A 17,375-nucleotide genomic window follows, 5' to 3' on the forward strand; every position below is an offset into this window, starting at 1 on the left:
TGTTTGTGGGACAGAGTGCAAATTAGATACTCTGGTTGCTGTAGTACAGCATTATGTCAGAGTGAATACACTTCAAAAGTACATAATTGGCTAGAAGGACAAAAAAAATAGGATCAGGAGTAGGCCATTAATTTCTTGAGCTTCCTCAATCATTCAATAAAATCATGGCTGATCTTTTACTGTACACCAACTCCTCGTTGCTGCCCAATCCCCACATCCCTCGATTCTTAGAATCCAAAAATCTTTCTAGTTCAGCTTTGTATACACTCAATGACTGAACATCTATAACCATCTGAGATAGAGAATTCCAAAGATTCATACGAACATACGAAATAGGAGCAGAAGTAGGCCATTCTGCCCCTCGAGTCTGCTCTCTCATTCAATAAGATCATGGCTGATCTGTTTGTGCTTCGAATTCCACACTCCCATCTACCCCTGATAACTTTTGATTCTCTTGCCTAACAAGAATTTATTTACCTCTGCCTTAAAAGTATTCAATGACCCCACCTCCACCACCTCCTGAGGCAGAGAATTCCAAAGTTGCACGACCTTCAGAGAAAAAATTTCTTCTTGGCTCTGTCCTAAAAGGCCAACCGCGTTAGTGGCGATCTTTCAGGAATCACTGGAGTCAGGGAGGGACCCAGAGGACTGGAAAATCGCTAATGTAACCCCCCTGTTTAAGAAGGGAGTGAGGCAAAAGACGGGAAATTACAGGCCGATTAGCCTGACCTCAGTCGTTGGTAAGATTTTAGAGTCCATTATTAAGGATGAGATTTCAGAATACTTGGAAGTGCATGGTAAAATCGGGCAAAGTCAGCATGGTTTCATCAAGGGGAGGTCATGCCTGACAAATCTGTTAGAATTCTTTGAGGAGGTAACGAGTAGGTTAGACAAAGGAGAGCCAATGGATGTTATCTACTTGGACTTCCAGAAGGCCTTTGACAAGGTGCCGCACAGGAGGCTGCTCAGTAAGATAAGAGCCCATGGTGTTAGAGGCAAGGTAGTAGCATGGATAGAAGATTGGCTGTCTGGCAGGAGGCAGAGAGTGGGGATAAGGGGGTCCTTCTCAGGATGGCGGCCGGTGACTAGTGGAGTTCCGCAGGGGTCAGTGTTGGGACCACAACTTTTCACTTTATACATTAATGATCTAGATGAAGGAATTGAGGGCATCCTGGCTAATTTTGCAGATGATACAAAGATAGGTGGAGGGACAGGTAGTATTGAGGAGGCAGGGAGGCTGCAGAAGGATTTGGACAGGTTAGGAGAATGGGCAAAGAAGTGGCAGATGGAATACAACGTGGGCAAGTGTGAGGTCATGCACTTCGGTAGGAAGAATAGAGGCATAGACTATTTTCTAAATGGGGAGAGAATTCAGAAGTCTGGAGTGCAAAGGGACTTGGGAGTCCTAGTCCAGGATTCTCTTAAGGTTAACTTGCAGTTTGAGTCGGTAGTTAAGAAGGCAAATGCAATGTTGGCAGTTATTTCGAGAGGACTAGAATATAAAAGCAGGGATGTGCTGCTGAGGCTTTATAAGGCTCTGGTCAGACCACATTTAGAATATTGTGAGCAATTTTGGGCCCCGTATCTCAGGAAGGATGTGCTGGCCTTGGAGAGGGTCCAGAGGAGGTTCACGAGAATGATCCCAGGAATGAAAGGCTTAACATATGAGGAACGTTTGAGGACTCTGGGTCTATACTCGATGGAGTTTAGAAGGATGAGGGGGGATCTGATTGAAACTTACAGAATACTGAAAGGCCTGGATAGAGTGGACGTGGGGAAGATGTTTCCATTAGTAGGAGAGACTAGGACCCGAGGGCACAGCCTCAGAGTAAAGGGAAGACCTTTTAGAACAGAGATGAGGAGAAACTTCTTTAGCCAGAGAGTGGTGAATCTATGGAATTCATTGCCACAGAAGGCTTTGGAGGCCAGGTCATTGAGTGTATCTGAGACCGAGATAGAGAGGTTCTTGATTGGTAAGGGGATCAAAGGTTACGGGGAGAGGGCGGGAGAATGGGGTTGAGAAACTTATCAGCCATGATTGAATGGCGGAGCAGACTCGATGGGCCGAATGGCCTAATTTCTGCTCCTTTGTCTTATGGTCTTATGTCTTAACCCCTAATTTTAAAACAGTGCCCCCTAGTTCTGGACTCACCCACATCCTTTCCATGGCCATCTTGTCAATACCATTCAGGATCTTATATACTTCAATCAAGTCACCCTTCATTCTTCTAAACTCCAGTGGAAACAAGTCCAATTTGTCTCACCTTCCCTCATAAGACAACCTGCTCATTCCAGGTATCAATCTAGTAAACCTCCTCTGAACCACCTCCAATACATTTACATCCTTCCTTAAATAAGGAGACCATGCTGCACACAGTATTCGAGATGTGGTCTCACCAATTCCCTGTATAACTGAAGTAAAACATCCTTACTTTTTTAACAAAAACAGAATTACCTGGAAAAACTCAGCAGGTCTGGCAGCATTGGCCGAGAAGAAAAGAGTTGACATTTCGAGTCCTCATGAACAGTTCTGCTGAAGGGTCATGAGGACTCGAAACGTCAACTCTTTTCTTCTCTGCCGATGCTGCCAGACCTGCTGAGTTTTTCCAGGTAATTCTGTTTTTGTTTTGGATTTCCAGCATCCGCAGTAGTTTTTTGTTTTTATCCTTACTTTTATGTTCAATTCCTCTCATAAGAAAGGATAGCATTCCATTAGCCTTCTTAATAGCTTGCTGTACCAGCATACTAACTTTTTTGTGACTGATGCACTAGAATATCTAGGTTCCTCTGCAGCTTGGAATTCTGCAACCGTTCTCCGTTTAATTAATACTCAGCTTTTTTATTCTTCCTGCCAAATTGAACAACTTCACATTTTCCCACATTATACTCCATCTGCCAGATTTTTGCCAACTCACTCAACCTATCTATATCTGTCTGCAACCTCCTTATGTCCTCTTTACAACATACTTTCCTACTTATCTTTGTGTCATACCTTCTGAATGAAGAAATTCCTCAATTGACTCTTTATCCTGTGATGACCCATTGTTCTTTCCAGCCATGGGAAATAGCCTCTCGGCATCTAACCTGTCAAGCTGCATCAATTTTTAGTTTCAATGAGTGCACCTCTCCTTCTAAACTCCAGAGAGTATAGGTTCATTCTTTTCAATCTGTCCTCATAGAAAAACCTGTCCATCTCAAGAATTAATCAATCTAGTGAGTCTTCCCCGCGTTTGGGATATCCTGAATTTGAGAAAGGCACTTTATGAATTTAAGTTCCTTATTGCATAAAAGAAAAAATCCACAGAAAAACACATGGCTATAATAACAGGACTCAAACCTAGCTAATCAGAGTGAGAAATTAACCAGGACATTGATAAGAGTAATCAGAGACAAAACAGTGGAGTCAGAACAATAAATAAAATAAAATATCCAGGGAATGAAGCTGCAAGCAAGTACGGACACACTGATTTGAGTAACAGAAGAGAAAGAAGTACCTATCAAACCAACTACACTACGAAGTAATTGTAAATATAATGGACAGTGAGTAAATTACATGTCTAGTTGCAAGGGTGAATTAAGTGGCCCAAAGTTTGTACAAGCAGATGATAAATGAACTTGTTAATTTGTATAATTCTCATGAACACAAACTTCACAATGAAAAATATATAAGAAATTGATGAAAGGTTACCCACTCAAATGTCTCAGAACTATCTTGTCTCCTCATGGATGCTGACATTTCCAGCAATTTCACATTGCCAGCATTTACAGTTTTTAAAAAAATTCACATTAAGATATCAGCTCGGTGAAGATGTAGAAATCTGGTTTCTGAAGCAGGTCAGGATTCAAACTAGCCAATTTGTGCACAGAGCTTGTTGTGCACAAAGTGCAAGCCAATACTTCCTCAGTGGTGGACTGAAGTGCTACATTGTCTGCGGTACTGCCTGGCAGATGAAGTTTCACATTAAGGTTCCTTTTGCTTTTCAGGCAATTGTGAAAGATCCCTTGTCAGTATTCAAGGCGTCCTCCCCAACATTTACCTCTCAAATCTATACTGTCAAAACAAACATGCTTGTCGCATTTGCCTGTAAACTAACGACTACACTTCAAAAGAAATTCCTGGCTGTAAAAAGCTTTGCCGCATAAATTACATACCAATGATGGGCACAATTTTACCAGCTCCTGGGGGACAGGGGAAAATAGCGGGGAGCTGTGAGGGGCCAGTGCCAGTCCTGCACCTGGGATATTTTCTCAGTGTCAATCTGCAATACAGATCAGCTCCAAGTAGGTGGACAGCTGATTTGCATACTTATAGGCCCAATTAAGAGCCATTTACGGAGCCTTTTGTTGACAGTAGTGCAGCCTCCCGCTGCTGGCGTGCCCACCAGCAAATGGAGGCAGCCTCCCTCCAGCAGCTTGGGTGTCTGCGAAGCCCCAGGCCCCAGGTACAAAGAGGGGGCTGCGGGCAGGGAAGCCAGCCCCTGTGCCCTCACCCCAACGATCTCTTCAGAGGGTTTTCCCTCAGATCCAGGATCCCTTAAAGTTTTCATTTTTAAAAAATATAAACTAATCTCTCTAGGCTCCTGAAGTCTCCTGTCTGCCTCAGCAACAACCACAGTAGCGCGGCCGAGGCTTTACAACTGCCGATTCTCTGACTGGGCTGGCAGCACCTAGACCCTGGCAGCCAATTAGGAGGCTGCTTATGCTAAAATTGCTGAGCCGGTCCCACTGTCAAGCAAGTGCCAGTTCGGGAACCACTTTTTGTCCTGACTTTGGGGCACTAAAGCCCGCAGCTAAATTCAGACCAATAGCACCAAAATTCAGCCTCTTTAGTCAGTGTTGCTGTTTACCCTCCATGCGTAGCCCCAATCCTATGGTCTGTGAACTGTCCAGTTCTGCCGAAGGGCCATGAAGGCTCGAAACGTTAACTGATTTCTTCTCCGCCGATGCTGCCAGACCTGCTGAGTTTTTCCAGGTAATTCTGTTTTCCTATGGTTTATTCATCGACAGGATGTAGGCGCTGCTGGTATTACTTGTCCCTAATTACGCTGGAGAAGGTGGTAATGTTGCACTTCTTGAATACAACTGAGTGGCTTGCAAGGTCATTTTAGAGGGTAGTGAAGAGTCAATTATTTGCTGTGGGTTTGGAGTCATATTAAGTCAGACCAGGTAAGGATGGCATATTTTCTTCTCTAAAGGACATTAGTGAAACAGATGGGTTTCATAGCAATCCAATTGCCACATTTGCTGATACTAGTCTTTTAATTCCAGATTTATTTAATTAATTGAATTTAAATTCCCCAGCTGCTGTGTTTGGATTTGAACTCATGCCTCTGGATCATCAGTTCAGACCTTTGGATTACTAATCTAGTTACATAATCGCTATGATACTGTGCCACTCTCCCCACCCAAGTGTGATCCCACATCTCTTTATTCTTTTTCCTTCAATGATTTTTTTTTTCTTCAAAATGTAAAGTACATTTCAGGGCTGGTGTCTTAAAGAAAAGAAGGAACTGCATTTATAGGAATATCTTTCAAACCCTCAAAATTTTCTGAAGTACTTTTGAATTGTTGCCACTGCAGTAGGAAACACAGCTGGCGCAGCAAGATCTAACAAATAAAAATGTGATTAATGATCACATAACTGATGATGCTTGAGGGATAAACAATGGCCAGGATACCAGGGAATCTCCCCTGCACTTGTCCAAATAGTGCCACGGGATCTTTTACATCTGCTACAGAGGGCAGTTCAGCTTAACATCTCATTAAAACCTTCAACAGTGCAGCACTCCCCCTGTACTATGCTAAGTGGCACCCTAGATTACGTGCTCTAGTCTCTGGAGTTTGGTTTGACTTTGAGACAGAAATAGCAATGCCGCCATCACTGCGTCAAGGCTGACAACTAAACTTACCCAACAGGTGTTGAAGGTCCAAGGTCACAAAGTACATTTATATAGTACTGTTAACATAGCAAAGCATCCAAAGATGCTTCACAAGAGCATTAGCTGTCAAAATGTGACATTGAGCCAAAGCATTATTAGAATAGATGACCAAAAGCTTGGTGAAAGATGAAGGCTTTAAGAAATGACTTAAAAGAGAAGAGAGAGGTAGAGAGGTGCTGTACTTTATGTGCTAAATTGAACAGGTATTGTCCTGTCCAGAGTCAAGCTTTCATGGGGAGGGGGTTGCAGTCAGCTCAGTAATGCAGTTGGCTAGAGGCTAGAGTGTGATGGAGAATAATGTGAACAGTCAATCCCTTTGCCAGGTGTAGTAGTTCATGGAGGCCTGTCTCCTTGTCCATGCATGCAGAGTGGTGCGCCGCAAGCTATACATAACCAATTGTCTTTCTCTAATGAAGAGAGGTGACTATGGTCCTTTGTGGGCTATGGCTATATACCTGAAATTACCAAGCTTTTGTGTGAGGTGAGTTCAGCAGTAATTTGATGCACATTATCTTACCAAACATTGATGTGAACTTTCAGCCAAACCAGTAATTTACAAGGCTAATGTTGATGTGAAAATAAGATTTCCCTTAGTGTCTCAGTCCAAATGAGCTGTTAATACTGTAATGGATCTACAGCTGGCACCAGAATTGGGCTGTTAAACTCATGGAGTTGCTGCTTTGCTTTTATATTTCATTCAGTTCTGGCTTGCTGAAAAATTAGGATGTTTCTTGATCCAAGGTTTCCTTCTGGTCTCCCCACTTACACCATGCTAATAAGAACTGCTCTTCTCATTCAGCTGTGTGGAGGGACCTTGATTTGTTGCCTCCATCACCAACAGGCAGATTCATGCTGCACTCAACTCACCCTGCGAAGAGACTTGAGAGTTCTGAATCTTCTCTGCAGCTGGGTGTTGACAACTGAGGTTGTATTCTTCATTCCCATCAATACCTCTGAACCTTTGGCCACCTATCCAAAAACCTCTCCACTGCCATCAAGCTCAGAAAGTTGGTATCTCATTCAACATTCCCCACCACCCCACACTGAGTCCAGCTTCCTCCCAACATCTGCTGCATTCCAACTTTCTTTTCCACCTGCAATAACATCACCTGCCTCTGCTCACAGCTCTCCCCCTCTGTTGCCGAATCATTACTTGAAGGCTCTTTTAGTCAGCCTCCCTGTGTCTAACATCCAAAAGCTTGAAGCCATTCAAAATGGCACAGTGCAAAACTTTCAGCATAGGATGTTTCACACTCCTACCATTTCTGTCCTATCCAAAGACTGCCTAAAACCCCACCGCCAGCTTTCTAAAATTCTCATCCTCTTCACACAATGATACAGCACAGGAGGCCATTCAGCATCCCTGCATGCACACTCCATCCAGTAGTATTGGGAAGAATTGTTCCTCCATCTGGGGGGGGGGGGGGGTGCAGTTCAGGAGCGGGTGCACCTCCGATTGGCGCCCCGATTGGGGGCACGCCACCATTTTACATGGATGGCCAATTAAGGCCCGCCCAGTGTGATGTCCGCCAGGAAGCACTATGTGCTCCCTGTGTGGGCGGAGGGGGTTCCCTAAGCCGAGGGTGTGCTCTATCGCGCATGCGAGCGAAAGAACGCACTCATTTCCCTGGGGCTAAGTGCTGCCTCAGGGAGATCAGCGCTAAATTCAAAATTGTGAAATATAGAAAAATAAAATTTCCTTGATACTGTCACATGAGTTGGGACATGTCCATCACTTTTAATTAAACTTTTATTAAATTTTTAAAAACCTACATGAAACCTCATCCCGCCCATGGATGAGGTTTCATGCTTTTTCTGAAGCCCGCCAGGGCTCCCGGCCTGTCCGCCAACCTTAAGGTTAGACGGGCAGGTCCTTTAACGACTTCAATTAGTTTTTAAATGGCCTCAATTGGCTGCTGACAGGTCGGCGGGCGCACAGCTGATTCGGCTGCACCCCCACCGACCTGAAAATTGAAATGATGCGGGGTGACGTCGGGAGTTCTGCCTGACGCATCCCGCGTCAGCGAGTGGGCCCCGCCACCCCCTCGCCGAACTCAATATCCTGCCCATTGGATTTCTCCTGGCGTTTATCACTGAATGACCATTCAATCACAACAGCCATTGAACTGAAATTCTCTACCTCTCTATGTCCCTCCTTGCCTCAAAATTCACCTCTCCATCCAGGTGTTTGGTTTCCCCATCCTAGATTTTCCCCATGTTGCCTTCCTTTCCCCATGCTTGATATAAGTGGTATACCTTTCCGCCTCATTGTAAAATAATTTAGAAGCATCTTTCTGCATGTGTGGAGATCCATTGAAAAGCAAGTTAATTTTCTGGCCATCCAACTATCAATGAGGGTATCAGTCAATCCTTCTCAGAGTAGGTCATTTGCCTTTTCAGCCACAATCAACAGTGGAGGAAACGGGGAGATCAAAGAACCCAAAGTGATTATGGACAAAATGTAATTTCATGCTTCTGGGCTAAGACCCAGAACAAGTCTTGCTATAGAGGAAGTGCAGCGAAGGTTTACCAGACTGATTCCTGGGATGGCAGGACTGACATATGAGGAGGGATTGAGTCGGTTAGGATTAAATTCACTGGAGTTCAGAAGAATGAGGGGGGATCTCATAGAAACCTATACAATTCTAACAGGACTAGACAGGGTAGATGCAGGAAGGATGTTCCCGATGTTGGGGGAGTCCAGAATCAGGGGTCACAGTCTGAGTGGACCATTTAGGACTGAGATGAAGAGAAATTTCTTCACCCAGAGAGTGGTGAGCCCGTGGAATTCATTACCACAGAAAGTAGTTGAGGCCAAAACATTGTATGTTTTCAAGGAGTTAGATATAGCTCTCAGGGCGAAAGGGATCAAAGGATATGGTGAGAAAGCGGGAGCAGGCTATTGAGTTGGACGATCAGCCATGATCATAATGAATGGCGGAGCAGGCTCGAAGGGTCAAATGGCCTACTCCTGCTCCTAGTTTCTATGTTTCTATGTAAGTCATTGACAAGAGGCCTACTGCCTGCTCAAGGTACACTGTTTAGTGGAAACATAGAACAGAGTAAGGAGTGGAAAACAAATATTTAACAGTTGAATGCTGTTTTTTTGCACTGGTCATCCACCAAATTAACAAAATCTTTGCTGACAAACCACACACATGCCCTTTGTTTGGCTGTAGTCACATATACAATTAATCAGTATATTTCCCAATTTTATTACTGAATAATCCCCCCCAAGTATCCAGCCCGCATTCATTATTCCAGATAACAAATATTCAAACACTAAAATCTTTAATCCAAGTTAACTGAAGCATATCATGTCTAATATGCAGTTGGTAGTGCAGTGCAGATGCCAATATGAAAAATATATACTATATACAGAGGCCTACAGTTAAAGTGTATAACAAGTAACATGTTCAAAAAGCTTTCAACTATAAAAGTAAATACTGGAATACAAGCTGGTTTTGAATACATCATGACTGAACTAACTTAATCCAAGCTCTGTATAGATATTTTTGGGTCTCTTGAAGTAGCACCACTAACACCTCTCAAGGCGCTGCCCATATAAGCATTTCCAGTGTGCTAATGTGCTAACCAAACTTCCTTTTACCTCCCCCACTTTCTTCCCCCACCTCTTTCTTGCTATCACCATCTTCTTCGACTTAATCTTCCCCTTGCCATTTCCCTAATGCATAAAATGTACTTCATTTTCTCCTTCCTTCACTTAAGTGTGCCAGGTATTACAATTACTGGGCTTCTATCTTTGGTGTATAATGTTAAGTACTCATGACTGCCAATACTGTAGCTTCAACTCAGGGGGAGATAGTGGCCCAGTGGCAATATCAATAGACTAGTAATCCAAAGGCCTAGGCTCAAACTCTTGGGGTGGGGGGTGTGGGAGGGTAGGGGCATGGGTTCACCATGGCAGCTGGTGGAATTCAGATTCAATTAATAAATTTTGAATTGAAAGCTAGTCTCAGTAATGGTGAACATGAAACTATTGTTTATTGTTTGTAAAATCCGATCTGGTTCACCAATGTCCTTTAGAGATGGAAATCTGCCGTCCTTACCCAGTCTGGGCTACATGCGACTCCAGACCCCTGACTCAACTGCCCTCTGTTCAAGGGCAATTAGGATGGGCAACAAATGCAGGCCTTACCAGCAACACCCACATCTCATGGAAAGAATGAAAAAAAGGCTCTTCCACCCTCCTCAGATCACAGGTCATAGAATCTAACGCCACATAAGGGAGCCATTAAGCTTATTATGCATGTGTAAGTGCTGTGCCTATTTGCTCTTTCCCCACAGCCCTGCACTTTTTCTTTTACAAGTCCGCATCCAATTCCCTTTTGAAAATTACTTTTGAACGTCTTTCCACCATCCTTTCAGGCAGTGCTCCAGATCATCATAACTCACGGGGTAAAAATGTTCTTCTCATTGCTGCCACCACTACCCCCACTCCAGCCACCCTCCAACTCCCGGTTCTTTGCCAATTATCTTAAAACTGTTTCTGCCACTGGAACAGTTGCTCCTTGTTTACTCTATAAAAATCCTTCATAACTATGAACTCCTTAATTAAATCTGCTCTGGTCTAAGAGGGACAACTGCAACCTTTCTCATTTCCCCTCTTAACTCAAGTCTCTCATTCCTGGTACCCTCCTAGTAAACCTCCTCAGCAGCCACTCCAAGGCCTTGACATCTTGGCAGGTACCTGCAGATTACAGATGTGAAGTTACCCAGACCGCTGAAACACTGCTGCAGCAATTCTGACATCAGCAGCTTACAGGACAGCAACTTGCAAGGTTTTGGTCTCAATGTCCGCTACAGGAAATGGAACACAGCTCCCAGCCAAAACCATCTTTGGGGTGGGGGGGGAAGGGAGAGGGGCAAAGTAGGAGCTTTGCCGCAAAATCTAAAGGTCAACACTAGAAAAACATTCACTGGTTCAATTTTTGACTTGACGTCAGTGGTGACACCAGCTTTGAATTGCAAGTGCAGCATACTGTCAATGTGATGAATGCTACTGGAACACTGCAGCTATATTATGCTCACAGGAAAGTGTTCTAATCAACCTAAATCCACCAGGAACCAGCAGTTTTCTTCTCACAGATACAGGACTTCACAGTACTCAATTAAAGCCTGGAAATCTCCAAGACTACATGCTCAAACATTTCCCATCTGTGAACCAGACTCCAGCCTACAAATTAAGAGCAGTTCTGGTTACACCTCTTCTGTTCACCAAATTAAGGCACTGCGACTTTCTTTGCAAGAAGCAGGAAGCTGATTGTAGCAATACAATGGTCAAATAGAAACGAGCATGCATTTACACTGTAATTTTCACAATCATCAGGACATCCCAAAAGTGTTGTATAACTAAGTAAATGCTTTTAAGGCACATTCATGGGATGTGGGTGAGATTGACGAGGCCAGCATTTGTTGCCCAATCCTAAATGCCCTTGGGAAGGTGGTTGTGAGCCACCTTCTTGAACTGCTGCAGTCCATCTGATGCTAACAGTGCTGTTAGGCAACCTTTTCAGCTTTGTACAAGCGAGTGGCTTGTTAGGCCATTTCAGAGGACAGTCAAAGAGTCAACCACATTGCTGTACGTCTGGAGTCACATGTAGGCCAGATTTCCTTCCCTAAAGGACATTAATGAACCAGATGGGTTTCTATGACAATCCATGTTTCATGGTCACCATTATTGAGACCAGCTTTCAATTAATCAATTGAAGTTAGTAATTAATTGAATTTAAATTCCACTAGCTGCTGTGGTGGGGTTTGAACCTGTGTTCCCAGGACATTAGCCTGGGCCTCTGGATTACTAATCCAGTGACATTACCACTGTATTACCATTTCCTGTAATATAAGAAATGCAGTAACCAATTTCTGCACAGCAAGCTCCCGTAAACAGGAATGAAAGAAGTGAACGGATAAATAATTTCAATATTAATGAGGGATAAATGTTGGCCAGGACACCAGGGAGAATTCCACTGCTCTTCTTCAAAATAGTGTCACGCGATCTTTCACATCCACTTGATGGGGCTGACGAAGCCTTGGTTAACATCTCACCTGAAAGATGGCAGCTCTGACAGTGTAGCGCTCCCTCAGTACTGCACTACTATATCAGCCTAATTATGTACTCAAGACTCTGGAATGGGACTTGAATACAGAACCTGCTGACTCAGAGGAAAGAGCGTTATACACTGACCCACAGCTGTTACTGTATATCACAGACATGTTTCATTAAACTGTTGTACTCAATGAGTAATAACATTATAACAGAAAACCAGCTGGAGAAGAGGAGAGCGCCCCAGCCAGCTCACATATTTCAACTCTCAATATTCTATTATTTTCACAACCTCATTGTAGTCTTAAGTTGAAAGTTCAACATAAATAGTTGTTTTTAATTAAGAAGTGCTCAATCACTTGGGCAACCAGACCAGTGTGCAGGCACAACACAAATATTATTCAACTAAGGATCTGAAGTAGCATGAACCTTGTGCACTCCTATGGTGGCATTACAATTCCCAATTTACTTTTGGTCAAATGAGAAAACGTCCCATAACTCATAGAAAACCTGCAGTTCACATGAATTATGGGTCTTTTAAACGGTTGTGGGTTACCAAGTCTGTCCTTTTACAATCACTGGAATCATGTTCCCTTATGAGGGATAATGAAAATGTCTCAGCTTATGATAATAAAGTATAAATTGATAATTTTTTTAAAACCTATTTTACCCAAAGGAAAGAAATTTTATATATTTCGCTGTTACTGGGATTTCAGTGAAGTCAGATGTTGAATGCGTGAAATTCTTGTTCATGTTGATTTGAAATGTGAAAAATCACAGTACAAATATAGGTTTTTGTTCTTTCAAACTCAAGTTGTATTTGGAGAGTTTTTTGAACCATTCCGGCTCCAGGATAAAGTCACGAAGATCGATATCACGAATGGTATGAGGCGAGCAATTTGAGATGAAGAATTAACAGCAAAGTAATGCAACAGCTTAATCGATTCCATCCTCTCCTTGGACCCTTAGTAACTCAAACTAACTTATCTAGATAACACTCTGTGTATCTCATGGAAATTTTTTGCATTCATTGAATTTTAATGGGTAAGAACATGCCTGATGTCACCAACACACCATCTACAAGATGCAACTCACCAAGAACAAAGGCAGCAGGTGCATGGGAACACCACTGCCTCGAGGTCATACCCCATCCTGACTTGGAAAAATATCACCATTCCTTCATCATCACTGGGTCAAAATCTTGAAGCTCCTTAGCTAACAGGACTGTGGGAGTACTTTCACCACATTAAATGCAAATTCAAGAGGAGAGCTTACCGCCACCTTCAAATGAAATTAGAACCAGCAATAAATGCTGGCTTTGCTAGTGACATTCATATCCCAAGAATAAGTGATTAAAGGAGGAACAAAATCAGAACAAATAAAGTCGTGTTAGTTGATGGAGGAATTCTTTTCTTGGGTAAACTACAGCTGAGATCTATTATTGAGGGAGCCCTTATCTGAACAGGCAATGGTACCCGCAAGTTACAGTAACTGGTAAATTTAACAGCCCACCTATGCTATGCTCACTGGCACTTTAAACAGTTCAGTAAATTCTGTTCCAGTGTACAACAAAAAGTCAGCAGAAATCAGCAGACAACCAGATCGTGTAGCATTGGAAGGAACACATCAACAGCGAATAGGACAGAGAAGTTACTACAGTTGGATAGATTTGGGCTTTGCAGAGAATTAAGAGTTCCTGAGGTGCAAAGAACGCAACAGAGCAGGTGCGAGAGAGCTCTTTCTGACATCAGAAAAATAATGTGGCCAAGGATTGTCAAAGGAGAACTACTAAGGGTGAAAGACTGGGGTTTCAACAGACATAAAATATTATGTCTTGGAAAAATAATGTAATCTTATGGTAATGAATACTCAATACCTTAAAACATCTGTATTTGATTCCCTATTATTCTCCACCATCCTTCCCCACTACCCCCCTACCCCCCCACTCCATGGGCGATTTCAACTTCTAAATAAACAATAACCTCTAAATGTATTGCTGGTGAATTTGTTTTCCCCAGAGTGCTCCAATTCAACCCACTTTAGATCTCAACCTCCTTCAAGGCACACTCTTGGCGTATGATGTGAAAGAGCAATTTTGGAGGTCGGAGCAGGGTCAAATAGATGAATAATACTTTAGATATAAAAACAAAAAACTACTGCGGATGCTGTAATTCTGTTTTTGAATAATACTTTAAGCACTGCCAATTAACACATTAGAAGCACAGCAAGCACTAATATACCACAGTTAATTTTTTAAAATTAAATTGTTATTGTAAATGGCAGCCCATATACAGGACATTAACGGAGGATCAAGGCACAGTGTAATTGTTAAAATACTCTATTTCTATTGATCGATGCTTCACCAATATTGTTAAAAAAATCTCAAACAATCTTCTTGGCGGGTGGTGTGGGATGGAGTTGAGGGGTTGGGTTAAGTTGAACGAAATTACCTTCTCACAGTGATGCAAAGGTACCACTACTACAGTGCCAAAAAGTTTGATTTCGAGGGAAGCAGTTGGGACTTTAATGCCCTTAGTATCAAAAGCAGTCATTCCCATTCCAAATCACTTTCCTTCCTGAAAAGTGTACATTTATTTTGAGCACGGCTATAATGCTCTCATGTATGAAACAGCCTTCTGACCATCAACGCCTGCGCTCATGAATGCTGAATGGCCTCCGAAGGCTGCCAGTATGCGTGGAACTGTCTGCAGCAAAAGCTAGCAGCTTAAGGAGAGGAGGGAGGAAACTAGTTATCCAAGTTATGAAAACCCAGTACTGTGCATGTCATTGGGTGCAGAGCAGGCTGTGGCAAAGAGTGGGAAGCGGCAACAGCCATTGAGACTTTGCTCATGGGGCTAAGCAACAACTTGCATTATGCAGTGTCTATAGTGAAACATTCCAAGATACTTCACAGGAGTGGTTATCAAACAAAATTTGACTGAGCCATGTAAGGAGATATTAAGAAAGGTGACCAAAAGCTGGTCAAAAAGGTAGGTTTTAACGTGGTTCTTAAAGGCCAAAAGAGAGCCAGAGACACAGTTTTAAGGAGGGAATTCCAGAGCTTTGGGCCTAGGCAACTGATGGCACAGCGCCAATGGACTTGAGCACATAATTCAAGCTCGCACCACAGTGCAGCATTGAAGGATGCTGTCTTTCACCCGAGTTGTTAAATTGAGGCCCCATCTGTCTGTTCCACAGTATTGCAAGAGAAGCAGGGGTTCTCCTGGCGGCCTTTTGAAAGAAAGACTCGCTTTTATATAATATAATATAAGCAAAATACTGCAGATGCTGGAGATCTGAAAAAAAACAAAGTGCTGGAAAAACTCAGGTCTGGTAGCATCTGTGGAGAGAGAAACCGCAGAGTTAAAATTGCACGTCCAATTTGACCATTTGTCGGAACAGGAACTCGCATTTACATAGCATCTTTCATGAGCTCAGAACGTTCCAAAATGCTATTTTTGAAGTGTAGTTGAGAAGTGGAATGTTGTAATGTAGGAAAGAAATCTGGTCGACAAACTTACGTCAAAGCATGTACAATCACCAACAGGCTAGGGTTAAACCCAAAGCCAGGTTTTCACTACCCCACTTCCTCAATTGATGCCTTAAAGCCTGAAAACTGTAATCAGCATTTATAACAACTCTGGACTCAAAACTCGTTATCAAAAAAAGCAGTGGTGAAAAGTCAGACATGGACAGGAACTGGAAAGCTTTAGGACGCTGGACATCTTGGCACCAAAGCAGCTATCGACAGAATATATTAAAAGGCAGCCTTGTCCCAGCATTGTCATTTGTACTCAAAGCAGGTCATTTAAAGAACCCTGGAAACATTTGTTAATGGTTTTCACTCTGTAATTTCAATGGCCATGGACAGCAGCCTTTGTTTCACAGCCCTTAGATGGATAAAAATTGAGAAACTTGTATTTATTCAGCACCCTTCATTTCCCAATGTGCTCTACAGTTTTAAAATTGAGGTATTGGCTTAACCAAAGCCAATGCAGGACAGTGATCTTAGGGTGATGGGTAAACTTGACTTGACATACGTTAGGCTACAGGCAACAAATTTTGGATTAGCTCAAATTTATGGAGGTTGAAAGGTGGGGGGCCAGCCAGGACATCATTGAAATAACGAGTCTGGAAGCAACAAAGCACGGATGAGAGTTTCAGCAGTAGATAGGCTGAGGTAGAGGCAGAGATGGATGATATTACAGAGGAGAAGTAGGCAATCGTGGTGAGGAAGTGGGCATATGGTAAGAAGGTCAGTTCAGAGTTAAAGAGAACACCAAGGGTACAATCTGGTCCAGCCTCAGACAGTGGCCAGCGAGAAGGATGGAGTCAGTGGCTATGGAACAGAGTTGTTGTGGGGGCCAAAGACAAATGGTTTGTCTTCTCAATATTTAATGGGAGGAAATTCCTACTCATCCCAATATCAGATGTTAGGCAAGCCAAAGGCAGTGTGGTCCCAAAATATTTAAAATAAGGCAAAAGTGCAGAATGCAGGTGCAACTGATCCACAGAGAAGAGTTAATGCATTGACAAGACTTAATTGCTCCCTCCGCACACCCCTCCCCACCCCAAGAGGTTCCTGGTTAGTTTAATACAATGCACTTAAATAGGGATTGTGGTGGATGGGTGTTTAAGGAGGTGAATCAATACTTAAGGAAAGACATGGTGAATAAGTGGAAGAGGAACTAGCATCTTAGCTAAATGAATGGCCCAGAATTTGCTGGAGACTCATGTCATTGTAATTATGTTTTATGGCACAAATTTTCAAGGAAATCATGGTTAGTGTGACTCATCATCACTTCCACCATGCCATAATTTCTGGGCTGCTCCACCATTTTCCTTGCCAAAAGAATTGAGCAGCTAATTTTCAGAATGGTGCCTAACTCCAGTAAAATCAAGGGCACCCAAGGTTGCTGAAATAAAGCCACTGGAATCACCATTGTCAATTAAAATGCCACTGGCAGGCTTTCAAATTTAGCCATATATTGCCACTTGATGTCTATTATTTTCATTCCACTGTGAGCTTAAACTTTTAATTATATATAACACTTCTTAGAATCAACTAAATTTATCCATTCATTTTTCTTTAAGAAATCAGTACTATGCTCACTAATGACACTTTATAAATTCAGGTACATTTTTTGTTTTTACTTAATACAAGAACATAAAATATTTAAAAGATGGTAACATTGCAGAATGCAGGCGCAACTTATCCACCGAGAAGAGTCAATGCATTGACAAGACTTAACTGATACCACCCACCCCCCACAACCAAGACCCCTTCAATCATTCAGCTGTATCTTATTCCACACACAGTGGGATGAACAATACATTTTGGATTTTAATGGATGCAGTTTTGTGGGTTA

The 17,375-nt window shown here is 42.7% G+C and overlaps 1 protein-coding gene across 3 annotated transcripts in view; it reads right to left on the reverse strand.

Annotated features, from left to right (window-relative positions):
• Nucleotides 1-17,375, reverse strand: part of pak1 (p21 protein (Cdc42/Rac)-activated kinase 1) — a 196,200-nt gene that overhangs the window by 48,063 nt on the left and 130,762 nt on the right. The gene's annotated exons all lie outside the window — the stretch shown is intronic.

This window comes from Cetorhinus maximus, chromosome 7 (genome assembly GCF_964194155.1).
Source record: "Cetorhinus maximus chromosome 7, sCetMax3.hap1.1, whole genome shotgun sequence".
NCBI lineage: Eukaryota > Metazoa > Chordata > Chondrichthyes > Lamniformes > Cetorhinidae > Cetorhinus > Cetorhinus maximus.